This window comes from Scylla paramamosain, unplaced genomic scaffold (assembly GCF_035594125.1).
Source record: "Scylla paramamosain isolate STU-SP2022 unplaced genomic scaffold, ASM3559412v1 Contig10, whole genome shotgun sequence".
Lineage (NCBI taxonomy): Eukaryota > Metazoa > Arthropoda > Malacostraca > Decapoda > Portunidae > Scylla > Scylla paramamosain.
In genome coordinates this window covers 1,504,349-1,525,000 of record NW_026973675.1, presented here as the reverse complement: position 1 = coordinate 1,525,000, position 20,652 = coordinate 1,504,349, and the positions used below count along the sequence as shown (strand labels likewise).

The window sequence follows — 20,652 nt, the reverse complement described above, 5'->3', positions numbered from 1 at the left end:
TCTTGGAGAACAGCAATCGTCTGAAGAATGCAGGAGATAATGTCAAATCCATCTATATTAAGAAGGATGTTCACCCTAGCGTCAGGAGGGAGTGGAAGAGGTTGCGAGACGTTGAGAGAGAGGAGAAGGAGAAGCCAGAAAATGTTGGGTGCGTTATCCGCCTTGATCCAAGAGAACGTAAAGTGTACAAGGATGGTGAGATAATTGATAGTTGGAATCCTTTGTTTTTTTAGATAATCCACAGCAAGTGAGTCAGATAAAGATAATGTCTTGGAATATAAACAGTGTGCGTACTAAGATGGAGAAAATGAGTGTTAGACAAATGCTGGCCAACTATGATGTGATTGGTCTAAATGAAGTAAAAACTAATGAGCATGTGCATTTCCCCGGTTATGTAACCTTTAGAAGTAAGGCCACACAATCGAGTAACAGGGGAGGCACAGTGGTGCTGGTGAGAAACTGTATCGCCCCGTTTGTTTACGAGGTTGATACCAGTGTTAATGATCAGGTGTGGTTACAGTTTCGAAACATGTATGGTGTTTTGTTTGGTTTCATTTATGTACCACCAAGTGATTCCCAATATTATAGTCATGAGTCTTTTGCTGCTATTCAAGGAAAAATCAAGGCCAAGTACATGTGTAATGGTTACATCATGATGGGAGATATGAACGCAAGATTTGGCAAAAGAGTGAGGGAAATTTTACCATATGTACAAGAGCAAGAGAGTCACCCATATTCATACCCACATATAAATGATGATGTCAATGTTGCTAATGACAATGCAGAAGTGTTGTCTTCTATTTGTATGAATAACAAGCTTTTGGTGTTAAACAACCTGAAAACATGTAAGAATAATTTCGTGAGTGACAAAACGTACCGCAAGCGTGATGTATGGATTTCCGAGTTAGATGTATGTATTGTATCACCACAGTTGTTAGACTCTATTAATGATTTTTCAGTGATGCAACGTATCGACCTTCCATCTGACCACGCCCCAATAACTGCCACAGTGAATGTCACAGGGGTAGACCTAGATAACCTTAGTGTACGGGCGTCCACACTTGGTGGACACGCAGTTCTGTTAGGAACGGCAGGAAGATCAAGGTTGGTAAGAAAACCTGTAAGATTCTGTGAGATTGATAAGGAGAATTTTGTGAGACATATAGCACAACAAATGCCATGTATACAAGATGATGATGTGAATTCTTATGTTAACAACCTTTCGGACACTTTGTATACATATGCCAAGAGTAGTGTTGTACTGAATGAGGAAGTGTCGCCTGTCAGTAGAATGGAGTTAGGGAGATGGGAGAGGCTGATGGAGGATGATGACGATGCGAGGGTATGGAAGGCAATTGATTGGAAGGGTAACTATAGTACATCTACGCATAGTGATAGTAATCTACCAAGTGATGCAGAATTTAGGGACCATTTTGAGAAAGTACTGAATCCTGCACGAGAAACTCAAAATTATTTATCAGATCTGTCTACAGATATTAATATTCCTGTGCTTGACGAACCCATCTCTCCCCTAGAAGTACAAAATCAAATAAAAAGGATGAAGGTTAACAAGGCATGTGGGCCTGATGGTATCCCTCCTGGAGTTTTTTCACTTATGTCACCCCAGTGGCTTGTTACTATTGCCACATTATTTAGTTGTATTTTTTCATCTGCTATGTTCCCTTATGCATGGATTAGAGCAAAAGTATTTGTAATATTTAAGAAAGGTGACAAGACTAACACTGATAACTATCGTGGAATAAGCGTCATTAACTCTATAGCTAAACTGTATGAGATGGTACTTTGTGAACGCCTGAATCAGTGGTTCAAACCAGACAGGGAACAAGCAGGGGCGCAGAAGAAGCGTAGATGTATAGAGCATATAGTAACGCTCAGGCTGCTTACCAACACAGCCAGGTTAAAGAAGATTAAGTTGTTTGTGGTATTTATAGATTTCTCGAAAGCGTATGACATCGTTCCAAGGAAAACTCTGTTTACTGTGATGAAGGGTTTGGGGTGCGGGGCCGTGATGCTGGCCGCTATGGTGGCCATGTATCGCACCACGGAAAGTGTTATCGGTGCCGCAGTATTGAGCGCCTCACAGGGAGTCAGACAAGGATCCCCTACCTCTTGCTTTTTGTTTGTAATGTTTGTCAATATGTTAATCAGATCTGTTAAAGGAAAGTGTAGACCAGAAGTATTTATAGAATGGTTAAAAATTTTAATGTTCATGGATGATACAGTATTATTATCAACGAGTAGGGAGAATATGTACATTAAGCTAAGGATATTACAGGAGTATTGTAAAGAGTATGGTATGAGGATAAACAGTGCAAAGACGAAATTTTTTGTCATCAATGGTGGGCTAGGAGACAAGGAGCCGTTTAGTGTAGGTGGTACGAGTATGAAAGTGGAACACTGTGATAGTTATATGTATTTGGGTTCACCATTTACGTGTGACGGTTCTGTGTCTTCTGCCGTCAAGGTACATGCAAAGAACAAATTATGTCATGTGTTAAAGTTTATATCGTTTTTAAAGAAGAATAATGATATCCCCTTTATAGTAAAGCGACGTGTGTTTGACGCTGCCCTCCTGTCGTCACTAGTGTATGGTTGTGAGTCCTGGATTGATGCTGACGTTAAACCTGTAGTTAAGCTTTATAACTGGGCACTGAAACAACTGTTAGGGGTGAGAAAAACTACTCCTAACGTGGTGTGTTATGTCGAGTCGGGTTATCCATCGCTTCCTGACCTTGTGAAATATAGACAACATAAGTTTTTAAAGAAAATGTGGGATGAGAGGTCCAGTATGAATGATGATCCACTATCTTTTGCAATGAGAAAAGTAATAAACGAGAATACGAATATGGGCAAGTGCGTGAAAGAAATGATAAGAGGGGAAGTACCTGACATGTCTGTGTTATTGGAGAAAGCGAAGTGTTGCATCAGAGATTCAGGTACATCAAGATGTATAGTGTATAAAGACATAAATCCCACATTATCCACACACGAGATTTACACTAAGAGGCAAATCTTAAATGAGTTTCATAGACTGGATTTTACAAGGTTTCGATTATCTGGCCACACTCTAGCTATAGAAACAGGGCGATGGAATAGGCGAGGACGTGGCCGCTTACCGCTGGAGGAGCGGCTGTGCAGTTGTGGTGAGATACAGACGGAGAGACACGTACTGGAGAACTGTACTCTCACCCAACATCTAAGGAATAACTATAGATACGAAACAATGGAAGATGTATTTACAAAATGTACAACTAGCGAGATGTGTAATGTAATTTTCGATGTACTTAAAGTATATAAATAAGGAAATTTAAATGAATGCGAATAATTTGTATGATAACTGGTAATGTCTATTTTTGGGTAGAGAAAAAAAAATTTTATTTTGTATTTTGGGAGTTCTTTTGCTGCATTGCAAGAATATTTATTTAATGATTTAGAATATTGTGGACTACAATTATTAATGGACTACTGCTGTGGATATTTTTTTGTATTTTAGTTTTTGTTTTAGTTTTGTTTGCTGTAATATGATTGTGTAGTCAATAAATCTATCTATCTATCTATCTATATCTTCACTCCATGGAGAGAGTTCTGAAAGTTGATAAAATAAAGACACGTATAAAGAAAGTATAGAAGAATGAAAGCAGCGTTAGTTAAAGAGTGGAAGGTTTTCATGACATCACTGGTTCACTTCAGGCTGAAACACTACCAAAGGCAAACAGTTACATCGAAAACAAACCACCAGCCAGGGACGCTCAGTGCAAACTGGATAACAGCCAATACCTGCCGTGAAATTACCTAGTGCCGCCGCCGCCCTTCACGCCACCACGCCTCAGGACGCACCATTATAATGTAAAAAAAGAAAAAAAAATGCAAATATGAATCCAAAGGGCTTTCAGATATACAAGTGTACGGACAGTGTTCTGTGTTGACGGAGAAAGACGTGGAGAGTGACGGTGGGGAGAATATAGGCGTAGGATTTTTTTTTTTTAAGCAACACTAGTTGCCTACGTATTGTATTGTATCTGCACATGTTGTCGTTGCTGTTATTGCTGCTGCTGCTCCTGATGATGATGATGATGATGATGATGATAGTGATAATGATAATGTAATGTACTAAGCCTTCAGAGGCGGTGTTGCTTTTTTTTTGGGGGGGGTGGGTTGGGTAGCGGATGCAGTAATGCAAACAGGTCTAGCAAACTGATGAATTGGCATTTACTTTGACAGAGTAGGTGTTGGTGGTGGTGGTTGTGGTGGTGGCGGTGGTGGCGGTGATGGGGGCAGACAATGATGGCAGAGGAGAGAAAAAAAAGGTAGCAAATTTTGTAGTGTGCGTCACCGCTCGATAGCTAATCACAAGGAGCCCTACAGGAGAACAAGAGGAAGGGAGAGAAGATGAATGAAGGAGAATCGAGGAGAAACAATGGGAAAGACTGGGAAGGGTTTAGCACTGTACCATAACAAGACTCAACACAGACGCCTTTGTTCGATAGTGCTCAATCATTCACAATCTTAGACTGAAAAATAAATAAAAAGTAAACGCACCGAAGAAAATACACATTAAAAAAATAAAGATGAAGCACACTATCTGAAGACCTGTATTATATTTATACCGATATACTATAAAAAAAAAAATCAAAGGATAAAGTACATTGATATGCTTTATGGCTAAACACAACCAACTCCCTCTTTAAGTGTATCGCAGTGAGAGAGAGAGAGAGAGAGAGAGAGAGAGAGAGAGAGAGAGAGATACGGATTAACACTGAGCACAAGTGTCAAATTATCATCTTGGAGCAGGAAAGTGGTAATATCCTTGGAGAATCCCGTATGAGATGAGATGAGAGGGAAGAGTGGCAGCAGACCATGAAGCAGCGAATATTGACAAGTGGCATTAATAAACACACACGTCTTGCTCTTCTTTCCCCTTCGCTTGATCGCGTTTGGCTCAACACTCGGGTCTTCCTTGGCTGTCTTCCTGTTGTTCCGTAGGTGTCTCTAATGATGAGGAAGGAAGTACACGCTACGACAAACAATGCTGGAAGTAGTAGTAGTAGTACTACTACTAGTAGTAGTAGTAGTAGTAGCAATGATAATAATAATAGTAATAGTCTGCCTATATTTAATTTATCTGACTATATACCAGGCCGCATCACACACTCTTAGGCCCTGCTGTAAACGAACAGTCTCGTAAACATAATAATAAAAATAATTATAATAATAATAATGATAATAATAATAATAATAATAATAATAATAATAATAATAATAATATAATAATAATAAGAGTAAGATGATGAAAACAAAAGTAATGACGATAATATTGACTTTTTTTCATCCGGAGGCATATACATCTTATAAGAAACAATTGACACACACAATAATTACAAAATATATTAACAATGGTAAAATAAATCAATGTTATAGTAAAGTACAACTCAATGAAAAAAATACTAATAATGTTCTATATTAATATGAAAACCAATACTTTCAGAAGCACAGGTGCATTCTTATCAACCATCCTCTGGAAATTGTTAGAGATCATTCCCTTCCATTACTCGTATATAACTACTCCACGTCCTTAATATATATATATATATATATATATATATATATATATATATATATATATATATATATATATATATATATATATATATATATATATATATATATATATATATATATATATATATATATATATATATATATATATATATATATATATATATATATATATAAAGTCAACCAATTATGAACCTCTCTCTCTCTCTCTCTCTCTCTCTCTCTCTCTCTCTCTCTCTCTCTCTCTCTCTCTCTCTCATGGCGGAGGCTAAAGATAGTCAGGTTTACTGCACAGACATACTAGATTCGCATTTATAATCGTTGTGATGTTTTATTTCTGCTTATTTTGACAGTCTCTAGTGAAGTTATTGGAGTTTAAAATGGTATTGTCATCATTCTGGTGATAGTTTTATCAAGGAGTGAGAAAATACGTACACGAGCCTAACTAGCCATCTTAGTGAGAGATCGAAGCCTTTAACCCTTTAACTGCTATCTGGTACACCTTTCCTCAATTACTAATCACTCTGAGACATTTCTACTTGTTCTGCAGCCATCTGCAATCTTTAAACTGTGTACAAATTGCAAAATCTATTCTTTTTTATCCCCTTCTTGTAGATGCTTATAAAGATTTCAGGCACTACTTTTGGTGGTGGTAATTGCTTCGTGTCGCAGTGGAAGGGTTAAGAGTCCTGATGAGATGACGAAGCCTTTAATTTAAGAGTACAGGATTCAGACATACATTCATTCATACCTACGTCATGAGTTCCCCCAGGCTAAATTTCACCACTAAGGCTCCGCGTTTAAGATGTCGTCCAAAAATAATTTCGCTCTACTTTTCTTTTATATTTGTATTTTATTCTACTTAATTATTCGTTCATTCATTTCTTTCTTTATTTTTTTGCATGGGTGAGATATTCGTGGGGAATCATTTACTCGCATGGAATTTTGTAAGCAGCCGTGCAGTCGCCAGCCAGCCTTACCTATCGTGGCCATGTGAAGGCTGCGTGCGTCCACCCACAAATACCACCAGTGATAAGATGATCCTGAGAGGAGCTGAAATTAGACCTCGCAAGATAAACCAACAGACAATGGAACTTTCCCTCTCTCCCCTCACTCCTGTGCTCCCCGCCAGCCTTTCTTGCCTCGGGAAATGAAGCACGGTACATCCTTCAAGAACCATATTCATAAACCCTCTTCTCTTTCACCACCATCATTTTTAAAGGCCACAGAGATGATTAGCTCCCAAGCCCATGGTCGCGAGGCTGTTTCTGGGAATCGATGGACCACCTCAGAAATCATTAATCGGTTGTAATTATATTCGATATAATTATGATTTTAACCTAGATTATATAATCTGTATTGTTAATTATGATTAGTTAGTGTAATATGTAAAGAATAGGCGTTAATTAACACACGTACACACACCTAGGAACGCCAGGTCAGGCCAGGATTGCTATTAGGGCTGCAGCCAAAGGAGTGATGAGAGTGCTGCTGGCCAGTGTTGGTGTCTTCACTCCACGCAGCGGCTCAGTGGAGTTTGGCGTGTAACAAGAGTGACGGTTAGTATTGTAAACATGCGTGTGACAAGTCAGTAGAATAAACATGCATGTGGAAAGAAAAAAAAAAAAACTTGTATAAAATAAAGGTGCATTAGAGTGAAACGTTTCCCATCCCGCCACAAGTTCACTTCAGGCTGCAAAAATCGAAAAGCTCACGGCTCTGGCTATCGTTTTGTTGCAGCTCCGTGAAAACTCGATAGCGGCCAATACCTGCCGGGGAATCATCCCCTTGTTGCGCCGCCGCCCGTGACGTCACCACGAAAAGATACACAGTGCGACAGACAATACTCGTGTAACCTGGAATGAGGCGGAGGGTGCGGCGAAGTGGTCAGCTGTGGCTGTGGCCGCCTTCAGCCCACCCGCCTGACTGCTCCTCTTTGTCACCGAGTCATGGGAAAGTCGAGGTGTTATATATAGTAAACGCCTCGCACCTGCGCCTCCTAAATGCTTAATCCTTTCACTGTCGGATCATTTTTCTTTTTATCATCTGCTACTTTATAGGCGCTCATTTGTGTACAGTGACTCCTCCCCTACAGTTCTTTATTTACTTTATTCTTTTTACTAATAGCTGCTGATTGCATAGAGCTCGGAAACTGTTAGTAGAAGTGAATAGATTGACAGTGAACACGTAACACACAGTGTGTGTGTGTGTGTGTGTAAAGACGGCACCCTAATTAATGAAGCAGATTCCCTGCCTGTATTTCTAACAAAAGTGCCAAAAGAAATGTTTCACGATACACCGTATCTTGAAACATTTCTGCCCGCACCCTGACTACTTTCAAGAGGCTGTAGTTGAAATTACACGAGTTTTAAGAGTGTTTCTGTGGTTCTAGTTACAGACTGGTAAGGTCTCTACAGCATCAACGGGAGAACCAGTCTTGAAAACCCGGGTAATTATTTCTGTGGCCTTTGAAAATAGTCTGGTGAAAGAGCAAGGCCTTTCAGAATACAAGCACATAACCTTGCTTCATGAAAAACAAGTGCATTCATGATATCTGAGACTGCCTTGCTACATTCCCCCAGTGACTAATGTATCTTTTTTTTTTCTTTATCTCGTAGCATTAGTCTGTCTGTCATTGATGAAAACACCCGCACTACATGTATTACGTTATTTCATTAGTCTCAAGTCGCTATTTCAAGTCTATATAAGCCTCAATAAATACGAGAGCTGTGGTGGTGGTCTGCTTCCCGTCTGCCAATCAGAGCGTTCTATTTTTCCGTTTTCTTTCGTATTCTTCGTAAAGCTCACGCATCCTTCATTTGTCGTTACTTCTTGCCTCACAGAGTATTGGTAAGTGTCTTCTACTGGTAATAATAACCGTGATTCTATTATTTTGTATCATTACAAGTAGTATTGCGAGAGTGGCTCCGTTCTTAGTGACAATTACCTCAGCACAGCCTTCACCAATCAGCGCCAAGTATTCAAGTCACGTGATACTCTCTCCTCGCCGTCTCTTCAGCCATTCGCCCTGCGCCCGCTGACGTGACGAGTCCCTGGTTGTGTTACGGCGGTGAAGCGGTGTTGCATCTGTCCCTGGCGGGCATGTTGTGGTGGACTGCGGTGTAGAGGGAGAGGTGGATGTGAGTATGGCCTGGTGGTGGATAGGGAGGAGTGGATAGTGGAAGAGAGGTGTGGAGAGTAGGATGGTGGAAGGGGGAGGTGGAGGTGGCTATGGCGGACATGACTGGGTTGAGGTGGTGGTTGTGGTGGTGTTTGGTATGGTTGGAATGGTTGTAGAGGGTGTTGGTAGTGATGGTGAACGTGACTGGCTTATGTTAAAGGTGGTTGTGGTTGTTGGGGATGGTGGTGGTTGTGTGACAGTGGTGGGTGCAGCGGACGCAACGGTGTTGTGGTTGTTGGGTGTGGTTGAGGATTACGATGGTGGTGGTGGTGGAGGTGATAGGTGGCGGTGGTCGTAGTCGGAGCGGGCTAAGCGGTGGTGGTGGTGGTGTAAAAAGGTGTTTATCGGACGGAGTGGAAGTGGTGGTGGTGGCGGTGATACGATTATCAGGGATGAGAGAGAGAGAGAGAGAGAGAGAGAGAGTGTGTGTGTGTGTGTGTACTCCTATAATCAGCAAATTGCAGTCACTCGTTCGCTTGTTTCACCTCCCTGTTTCAGGCCTTCTCTCCCCTTCCCTTCCTCCCCGCTCCCTTCCTAACCTGCCCGCCACCCTCTCCCCGCTTTTTCCTGCCTGTCCTCCCCTGCTCCTCGTGTCCCAGGTGAGTGTTGCCTTATTTGAGTCAATGTATAATGGTTTTTATTTGAGATTGAAGCTCCACACGTAATGAAAGGTAGTAATCTGTGGTTTTGTATACTATTATTGGACTATTTATGTAAACTTACAATAGAAAATTAATTCTATTAGGAAATGTGTGCATATTTAAACAATTTCATCAATATAATGACCTGTGTGATGTGACGTCAGTGAGAGAGAGAGAGAGAGAGAGAGAGAGAGAGAGAGAGAGAGAGAGAGAGAGAGAGAGAGAGAGAGAGAGAGAGAGAGAGAGAGAGAGAGAGAGAGAGAGAGAGAGAGAGAGAGAGAGAGAGAGAGAGAGAGAGAGAGAGAGAGAGAGAGAGAGAGATTGACAGCAAATGAAGCAGTATTTTAAATTTCCTGGCTCTGATGATGAATGTTATATGACTGAGGCTGTAGTTAAGTAAGTTGAGAAGCTGAGCAGATAAATATGAGTACACCACCTGTCTGTCTGTCCGTCTTTCAGTCAGTCAGTCAGTCTGTTGATGAAGGAATGGTGGAGAGACCAATATGTGTCTGTCTGTCCGTCTTTCAATCAATCAGCCAATCTGTTGTTGGATGACTTCTGGAGAGAGCAGTCTGTCTGTCTGTCCGTCTTTCAATCATACAGTCAGTCAGTCAGTCAGTTGATGGAGGAATGGTGGAGAGACCAATATGTGTCTGTCTGTCCGTCTTTCAATCACACAGTCAGTCAGTCAGTCTGTTGATGGATGACTGGTGGAGAGAGCAATCTGTCTGTCTGTCCGTCTTTCAGTCACACAGTCAGTCAGTCAGTCAGTTGATGGAGGACTGGTGGAGAGAGCAATCTGTGTCTGTCTGTCTACGTGATGCTTCCCTCCGCCGTTTCATTACGTAGACAAAATACATGAAAGGGAAATATTGGTTTTATGGACAGGTGTGGTGGTGGTGGTGGTGGTGGCGCCATTAGTAGTATTCAGGTGTCATACCTGTAACGTAATAAGGAATGAAGGCAGGACGTATGCGATGGCAGCTTGAAGGTAACAATTGGTGATGAAAGGTGGTGGTTGGTGGTGGTGGTGGTGGCAGGGGCTGTGAGGGCTGCCTGTTACCACCACCTTCACTATCCCAAGCGCACATCTCTGGCTGACCCTTCGCTCCCCCGTTCTTTCTCTGCCCTCAATTAATCCCCCCCCCCCTCTCCTCTCTCTCTCTCTCTCTCTCTCTCTCTCTCTCTCTCTCTCTCTGCAGACGAGTGCAGTTGTGTTTTGAGTCAGTTTTTCTAAAGTTTGTGAAGTGGTTGGCGTGGGTGGCAGGGGCGTGGAGGGCGTCACGCTGGTAGTGTAGAAAAGAAAGCGAGAGAAAAGTGATGCGTCACTGGTGTTTAATACCTGAGTGAAGTACTGGCGTCGTAAAGACCATTTCTGTCCATTGTGATTTCTGAGTTTAAGTAATGAGGCTTTGTAATGGGTCGTTTATCATTTATTTTATTTTTCACGTGGACAAAAATTGTGCTTACTTTATTTATATATATATATATATATATATATATATATATATATATATATATATATATATATATATATATATATATATATATATATATATATATATATATATATATATATATATATATAAAAGGAAACACAATTTTCCTCCACATCAAGTTGTCATCAAAACTTGCTCCATTCATTCCATTGCCAAACTGAGACCATGTACCCTGACACATTAACAAAAAAATAAATAAATAAAAAAAATAAAAAAATCCCTTCACCTTTCTCTACTGAGAGAGAGAGAGAGAGAGAGAGAGAGAGAGAGAGAGAGAGAGAGAGAGAGAGAGAGAGAGAGAGAGAGAGAGAGAGAGAGAGAGAGAGAGAGAGAGAGAGAGAGAGAGAGAGAGAGAATGGTGGCCAGAGTAAGACGAAGGAGAAAGCAAGTTAAAGAAAACAAATGGAAAGTGAGAGAAAAGCAAGAAAATACAGATGAAAAGAAAATCTGCGGTAAAAATGCACCGCTGAAACAAAAACGAATAAGAAAGTGTAATGAAACGATGAGATAATTTTGTGTTTTTGTGAGCCCGCAATTATGCTGCACCCACCCTCTACCACTACTACCACTACTACTACTACTCCTACCACTGCAATTTATGAGCAGTAGGTGACAGAAACGAAGAAGCGCAAACACCTGGAGATAGGTGAGCTTGATAGGAAGTTACAAGTAGAATATGAAGCAAAACTCAAAGACTCACTGAGAGAACTTGAGAGGACTGTGAAGAACAACTCAAGAACATTACGCCCTAAGTGGACGACCTGTACGAGGCCAAGGTGAGAGTGAGAGTGAGAGGGGAGTAGGTAGGTGACGGATTTGAACTGGAGAAAGATTAGGGTGGAGAGAATTGAAGGTTGTAACTTCTAGGGACATTGGGAGGGAGTGAGAGAGTGAGAGGGGAGTGGGTAGGTGACGGTTTTGGACGTTAGAAAGACTACGGTGGAGAGTTATATAAAAAAAAAATGGTGTTATATTAAGTAAAATCAGTCAATATTTAACACGTCAGGCGCCACACGCACCACCGCCGTTACATTTCAGACTATTCAAAGTTGCCGTGTGTACCACTGGCCCAACATTTATCACTTTTCTTCCTTTTTTTTTTTTTTTTAACAATGAATTCCATTAAATAACGGGCAAAAATGAAACGCAAATCTTTTAAACAAATGTTGATTATTAATTATCATAATTTTTAATGAGGCAAATATAATAATGGTAAAATAATGAAAGTATCTTTTGTGAAGTGACATTGTAACTGGTCAAAATACAAAGGTGGAACTCTAAATGGTAATAATAAAACTTGTCTCAGTCACGGCTCAACATATAGATGTAGTATCCTACATCTATATATTGTTTTATTACAAAGCAAATCTGTGATTGCAAAACAACATAACATTTTTACCTACTCTTATTGAAATCATTACTATCATTTCTTGCACAAAGGAGAACTTTCCCTGTAACAAATGAAAGCCTGTGTCCTGTTTGCAGCTGCACAAAGAAAAGGCTTTATCCTTCAACATTCATATAAACAGCTTCTTCATTCCTTGTGTAGTGAAAACAGTGACTCAAGAAATGATTGCAGCAAATGTGTGAAGGTCGCTATTGATGGAGAGAGTGCTTTCTTTCAGAACATAGGAGGCATACATGTACCTTCCCATCACACTGATCACATACACTCTTCACTCTCCTACCTTCTCAAGCTGCACTTGTCCGTCCTTCATTCACACTAAAGATTTGACAGCGCCCTCTGCATCTTTTTCCCGCTCTTCTAGAGTGACCTTGTAATCCAACAAGAAAATGGTGTTCTCTTACCTCCCAGAGAGAGAGAGAGAGAGAGAGAGAGAGAGAGAGAGGGAGGGGGGGCTACAATAGCCCCCCTCCCTCCTCCTCTCTCTCTCGGTTTGTCTGTTGGTTTCTTTTTTTTACTATTTTGTTTAATCTACTACTACTACTACTACTACTACTACTACTACTACTCGTACTACTACTACTAATCGTACTACTACTACTACTAATCGTACTACTACTAGTACTACTCGTACTACTACTACTACTTCTACTACTACTACTACTACTACAACAACTACTACTACTACTACTACTACTACTACTACTACTACTACTACTACTAACACATCTACTACCACCACCACCACCACCACCACCACCACCACCATCACCACCACTACTACTACTACTATCACCACCACCACCACCACCACCACTACTACTACTACTACTACTACCACCACCACCACCACCACGAATACCACCACCACCACTACTACCACCGCCACAACCACCACTACTACCACCGCCTCCACTACTACCACCGACACTACCACCACCACCACCACTACTACTACCACCGTCACCACTACTACCACCGCCACCACCACCACTACTACCACTACCACTGCTACTACCACCATCACCACTACCACTACTACTACCACCACCACAACCAACACCACCAACACCACCACAACCACCGCCACCACCACCACCACCACAACAACAACAACCACCACCACCACCACCACCACCACTACTACTACCACTACCGCTGCTACTACTACTACTACCACCACTACCACCAGTACTACTACTACTTTTACTGCTACTACTACTACTACTACTACTACTACTACTATTGCAGGTGACCCATGAACTACCTCTAACAATGGTGATGAAGAACCAGAAGTGGGTTGTAGGTGACGAGATAACTATCCCAGGTCATCCCGGAAGTGGCGAGGTGACCCCATACAGCTCCACAAGGTCGTGGAGGACACCAGACATAGCCACGTGGTCGCCTACACTCAGCCATCCACCTCACCTGCCCCAGACTGCTACCCGGACACCATCCAGCCACAAGAACCCAGATAAGCATTTCCGGGGTCCTTGGTTGTGGTTAGCTAGCTAGTTTGTTTAGGGGTCACTTGCTGTACATAGGAACCCTCCTCGGTCTGATGCTATTTTTTTTATTTTTATTTTTGAGGTGTAACGCTGTGCTCTACGTGAGAGTGGTAGTGTTTATCTTTATTTATTTATTTTTTTTCCTGAAGACCAGTTCTGATGTTATCTTGGAGGTTAACGGAGAAGAGTTCTTCACAACTGTGTTTGTTGTTTTATTTTATTTTTTTATTGGTCACTTTTTGTTTTTTGTTGTGATTGTTATTAATTTTATTTATTTGTATTGAAATATGTGAGTGTGAATGCAGCACAATATATAAAGGTGTGCATTCCAGAGTGAAAGGAAGGCGTGCACAGGGTAGAGTGCACAGGATGCAGTGCCTTGTTTTTATCACCAGACCTTGATTGACTGAAGCAAATGAAAACTTTGGTGTGAGTACCTTACAAAGACACTTGACAATACTAATGTCACCTCACCTCGTGGTTTCACCTTAAACCTACAAACATTGGCTGGACACAAGGTCATAGAAATAATTTATTCTCATTTATTCTCATCTTTACAAATTACAGTCTTTACACATCAAAGTAACTAATCACCTTTATTCATCCACTTGAGGGGGTTGAAGGATCGCTAATCCCATATTAAATTGCCTGTGTTCAACTCGCCTCTCCTCCCTCATTTATTGACCAATTCATTTAAAAAATATTTTGATCAGGAAGGTTGCAAGAAGGATGTCTGCTATCTTTTTTTTTTTTTGTACGATAAGTTTTTTTTTCAATGAAAAAGTAAAAAAAAAACTGTGTCAAATATTTACTTTCAAATATTTGTCAGAAATCAAAATCAGTTACAAACAAAAATGACGACAGCAGAATTTGTTCGCCTCTCACAGCTGGATAAGCCGCAATGGCCCATCTGTGTGTAACACCAATAACAACGGAGATCATTTTTATATGCCAAAATCCGCCATTTTAAGTTATGTCAAAGTTTAAGGGATGACTATAATACACCTATTGCAGCTAAGGACTTGAAATTCACATGATATATACATCACAATATGTTGAAAAACAGATATAGATTAATTTAGTTACTACGATCGGTTTTGTACATAGGCCTAAAGTAATTCATGATTTCACCCTTAATTACCCGGGGGGGAGGGGGGAAGGCGGGTGAAAACAATTTTTGTTATATTTCGACTTTTAGATCAAAACCAGTGTTTAACTGTTTGAAATAAATAAGATATTAATGCAAAAGATATCTAATGCAGACACATTGACTATTTCCTAGATTTACGGAAAAATATTTATCTCATTTTTCGTATATAAATTTGAAAAAAATAGTTAGACCTAAAATTACGTACTCTCTAATGTTGTACGCAGCAAAAGAACCGTACATATTCATAGGAGACTGAGGAAGAACGGGTACGCCAGAAAGAAAAAAAAAAAAAAGTCATGTCTCGCAGCGGGCGAAACCGTGAAATTTCATAACAGAAGACCTCATTACATTAGGGGATATATATATATATATATATATATATATATATATATATATATATATATATATATATATATATATATATATATATATATATATATATATATATATATATATATATATATATATATATATATATATATATATATATATATATATATTTATCAAAACATTACATATATAAAAAATGGGAAAAAATGTAGAAAATAAAAAAATAAAAAAAAAATTCATATCCTGATCGTACAACGACACCCTTGATGCAAAACATGTTTGCGCGCCTGACGATGTTAAGACACACGACACACACTTCCCTTGAGAAAAGATGATAGCCTTCACGAGTGTCTTACTATTTCTTTGCAGAGCCCCTCTTCTTGATGACGACGCGTACACTGTCAGCTACACTTTGCAGTGTCTCACTTAAATTTTTCTCTATCTTTGTATCTCTCCATTTCAGATAAATTGTTATCTTTCCAAGGGTTGAGGAGAACATGGTCGTGGTTCAAGTGAAGCCACTACAGCCACTCCCTGACAAGCCTTCCACACCGGTGAGTGTTGTTCAAGCATGTATTAGTATTGCTAATTCCTTATTTCCTAGAACATCTACCACTATATAATGGCAATGTCTTTCCAACACAAATAACGTCAAGCAAAAATAAACTCTACACTAACTAAGTGATGAAAAACGTAGCATCATCCGCTGCACAAAACAATACAGCAGCGAAGTGACACTGCCAGGACTTGAACCAACACCTGCCTGCCTCACTGACACCTGCCGTGGTGCCAGGGAGTGAAGAGGCCTGTGCTGCCACCACGCTGAGAGAGGGAGAAAGAGAAGAGCATTAGAGAGGAATGACCGTGGCAGGAAGGATGGTGTGTTAGGTGACTGGTTCAGACAGTGACGGTGGACAGAAGAAATGCTGGAGAATGATTAAACCACAGGTGGTTCATGTTGTAGTTGTTCAAGATTTCGAAGAAAAATTTTTTTTTTTTCCTAGACAGATAGTGGCAGCAGACACACAAGAGACGATGGTGTGGTGGACAAGAAGATGCAGAGAGACAGCAGACAGAATGGAAGCTACAGATGAAAGAAGAGCAGGTCAAGCCATGGCAGCAGACACATAGACAGACAGATTGGATAAGAAAGAAGTATTATTTAGTGAGGTAAGGAACTGTACAACCCTTCACGGTGCTGACTACTTGATAGCAGAGGTGGTTCATGTTGGTTCAGGATTTGGTTTGAAGCTGTTACGTGAAAAGAACATTCTGAGGAACGAGAGGTTGTATTGTCACTTGTCAACAAAGTGGCAGAGTATTGCTATAACATTTATAGCCAAAGCTGTACCAGCTGCCTGAGTGTGTCATGTCCATTGTGTACTTACAGTCACCTTTGTCATGTCTACGCTAGTGGAGGAGAGGGAAGAACAAACCTTGAATCGTCCAGGGTTAGAGTTTTTAGCAAAGGTTTGAGCGAAGAGTTCAGCTTTAGAGGTAGATGTGATAGCAGTGGTGCCATCTGGTTGAAATAAAGAAGGGAAAGGAGAAGCAAAGTTATTATAGATGTTTTTGGGTAAGTGCCAGAAGTCACGAGGGAGAGTTAGATCTTGAAACGTTTTGACACTTTCTGTTAATGAAGGAGTTTTTTTTTGGCTAATTGGAGAAGAGACTTGGCATGGCAGAAATGTAAAGTGCATTAGATTCCGGTGATGGAAGAAGGCTTAAGCACCTTTGGTGGGCCACCTCTCTATCATGTATAGCACGAGAACAAGCTATGTTAAACCAAGTTTAACTTTGGAAGGTTTAGGTCGAGAAAAAGAGTGAGGAATGTACGCCTCCATGCCAGACACTATCACCTCTGTTATGCGCTCAGCACAAAAAGACGGGTCTCTGACACGGAAGCAGTAGTAATTTTCCAAAGAAAATCAGCAAAATACCTCCATGTTCCCCCAACTAGTACAGGCAAAATGCCAGTGGCACCTTCCTTTTGTGGGATCCTGAGGAGGGATTGGAGCGATAGGACAAGATACAGATATGAGACTGTGATCGGAGGAGCCCAACGGAGAAGAAAGGGTGACAGCATAAGCAGAAGTATTAGAGGTCAGGAAAAGGTCAAGAATGTTGGGCCTATCTTCAAGACGGTCAGGAATACGAGTAAGGTGTTGCACCAATTGCTTTAGGTCGTGGAGAATAGCAAAGTCTAAGGCTAGTTCACCAGGATGGTCAGTGAAGGGAGAGGAAAGCCAAAGTTGGTGGTGAACATTGAAGTCAGTCTCCAAGAATTAAGATCTCTGCAAAAGGGAAGAGAGTCAATGTGCTCCACTTTGGAAGTTAAGTAGTCAAAGAATTTTTCATAGTCAGAAGAGTTATTTGAGAGGTATACAGCACAGATAAATTTAGTTTGAGAGTGACTCTGTTGTTGTACCCAGGTGGTGGAAAACTCGGAAGATTCAAGAGAGTGGAAAGCAGGTTAAGTCATTGCGCACATGAACACAGCATCCAGCTTTGGATCGAAAATGAGGATAGAGAAAGTAGGAGGGAACAGAAAAGGGGCTACTGTCAGTTGCCTCAGACATCTGAGTTTCAGTGACGAAAGGATGATGAAGCTTAACAGAGGAGAGGCAGTGTTCTACAGATTGAACGCGAATGTTGCAGAAGTTTATGAAGAAAAACTGAGAGGGGTATCAAGACATTTAGGGTCGTTACCAGAAGAGCAGTCTGACCCGGGGACAATTGTGGTCCGCTCACCAGATGGGGTCTCCGAGGCTGGTGTAGGAGTATGTGTGTAATAATTAGGTGCTGGTAGTTGTTTTGTGTGCAGGAAGAGAGATATCTCCATGACTATAACGTTTGGTACGATTGAAAACATCCTTTGGTTTCCACAGATATGTACACACTAGTAGTAACAGTTTTCACCTGTAGCACCAGAAACAGTCTTCCTCACACGAACCATTTTACTGCCGGGACTTGAAGGCTGATGAAGCAGTGCGGCGGAGGTCACGCCTCTCAGAGTGTTTATACTTGTTGTCAACACCGCCATAACTAATACAAACTCTTTAGTGCAGGTAGTTAAATAACTGCAATCATTGTTCCAGATTCCTAAATTCACAAAGTGCATAAACTCATTCCAAGTTTTTATTGCAGATAATTAAAGTTTTAGTGAAATAATTATTCCTATTCCTAATGTTGTGTGGTGCATTATCTCAGACAGGACCACTGGAAGCTGTCAGAGTGCTGTGGCACGTGGCAAGAACCAAGTGTTCAGGAGCACACACTGTCCCTTCACCAGTCAGCAGGTTACGAAAAACAATGCAGTATTTTGTTGAGTAATCAAAGTAATAAAATGTAAATGATAAAATGTCAGTACTGATTTAGAGTGTCACACTCCACCATGGCAAAGACTGCCGGCTGAGTAATATTCAAGTTGTATTAGTGAGACTCTACTCAATGTTAATTATAAGGCAGGTGTAAAAAAAATAGTTAAAAATGTATCATAGTACAAGAAAATGACAGTTCAAAATGTAAACATATCTTTAACAAGTAGACTTGAATGGTCATTAAGTAGTACAGCAGACCCTTCCTACAGTAAATTCACTATTATTTGTAGACTAGCCTTATTTGTCTCTCATTATTTTACTTTTCTCATTATTCTGTCTTGTTTTATCATCAATACTTGAGTGCCTTCATTTATCTCTATTATTGTGACTGTTTCTCTCATTATGTTGCTGATGTCTACTCTCATCATCTGACTGACTGCTCGCCTTCACAGGTCTGGGCGGCTTGGAAACCTCACTACAAACTGAAGACCCGTTCACTTGAAGGACACAGTTGGAGTCGGACACAAGATCCAAGAGGGAGTTATTTTTAAACGAGAGCTTCAGGCAGAAAATTCGAGTGGATTTTCAACTCTAAAAATAACTTTTTTGGGGGGGGATATTTTGAACCTTCTTTATCTTGAAAAATAACTGCAGATATCATGACTCTAGCTGGAAATTGACCTGAGCAATGTAGGGTTTGCTGCAGTGAGATTACCAAGGCACGAGTGTCTGGGATTTAAAGATGATGGATATGTGTCCTGTGTGCTGCTGTGCTGGGAGGAGAGGAGCAGCAGCAGTCGTGGGGCTCTGTTGCTGCTGTCACTGGTGCAGCTGTTCACTCCTGCAGCTACCTTCCCTCAACATACTGTGTCTTCCCTCACCTGCAATGAACAACTATGAACAATACTTCTCCTGCGATGAGGAACAGTGAATAACACCTCTCTCTCTCTCTCTCTCTCTCTCTCTCTCTCTCTCTCTCTCTCTCTCTCTCTCTCTCTCTCTCCACAGTATGTCCCCCACAGTATGTTTACAAACCCACAGTGACTCTCCACAGCCCCTCACAAACAATTGTCTCCTTCACACACACACACACAAATGTTAGAATCTTGTAGTGTCTACAACAAGGAATGGAACCGAAATCGACAAGCCAAATTTTCTTCCAGCCTGCGTGAGTGTAGTGAGGCTCAATGTGTGTGTACAAGTGAAGAATATATATTAAATGCTTGACTCAAAAAATATGAGGCTTACACAAAAATACAGGACACAACTTGAGTGTGGTGAGTCAAAGGTGAGTCAAAATGCTCAACTTTGAATTAACTTACAACAAAAACTAACTAAATAAAACACACTATAAAGAAATAATCTCATCAATTAACACTGAAAAAAATATATATATACACCAACACAAAATAAATAAATAAATAAATGAAGACTAAATAAAGCAAATTAATCTGAACGCTAACAAACAAACCAACATAGTCGTATATTTTTTAACACTACGGTGAAGAAAGATAATGAAGCTTTAACATTGAGTGAGAGAGAGAGAGAGAGAATTTTGTGGTCTTCCTAAATCTCTCTCTCTCTCTCTCTCTTACACAAACAATAAAAAAACAAAAAATTAAATAAACAAAATACAAGCAAATAATAATAGCCGTCCACACCAATCCACATACACCAAGCCATCCCAATCCAGCCAATCACGAGCCAGCAGCAGACACACCGAGAGGATTGGGAGAAAGAGGAAAAAGAAAAAAAATGAAAAATAATGGATACCGGGAGAATAAGAAAAGAATAAGAAAAAAAATGGCGAATCAAGAGAAAAATGAGAAAAATAAAGGAAAAAAATACGAATAAAATCAAAAGGAACAAATGAGGGAAGAGAAAAAATGGGGTGAGGAGGGGAACACTTAGGAAAATAAACCAAACAATAGGGCATTACATTGTGATTACGTATAGCAGGGATGGATTATGAGAGAGAGAGAGAGAGAGAGAGAGAGAGAGAGAGAGAGAGAGAGAGAGAGAGAGAGAGAGAGAAGAGATC

At 40.4% G+C, this 20,652-nt stretch overlaps 1 long non-coding RNA gene across 8 annotated transcripts; it reads left to right on the top strand.

The window, feature by feature from the left end:
• The first annotated feature begins 8,577 nt into the window (after window positions 1-8,577).
• Window positions 8,578-19,625, top strand: LOC135097000 (uncharacterized). 8 transcript variants are annotated; one of them, XR_010265261.1, is made up of 7 exons: window positions 8,598-8,717; window positions 9,257-9,357; window positions 13,555-13,781; window positions 15,755-15,845; window positions 16,296-16,461; window positions 18,502-18,590; window positions 19,064-19,625. It is a non-coding gene; the product is annotated as an uncharacterized LOC135097000 (long non-coding RNA). The 8 variants fall into 8 exon arrangements; XR_010265262.1 differs by lacking the exon at window positions 9,257-9,357 and having other exon boundaries at window positions 8,578-8,717; XR_010265265.1 differs by lacking the exon at window positions 13,555-13,781 and having other exon boundaries at window positions 8,599-8,717.
• Window positions 19,626-20,652: the final 1,027 nt, after the last annotated feature.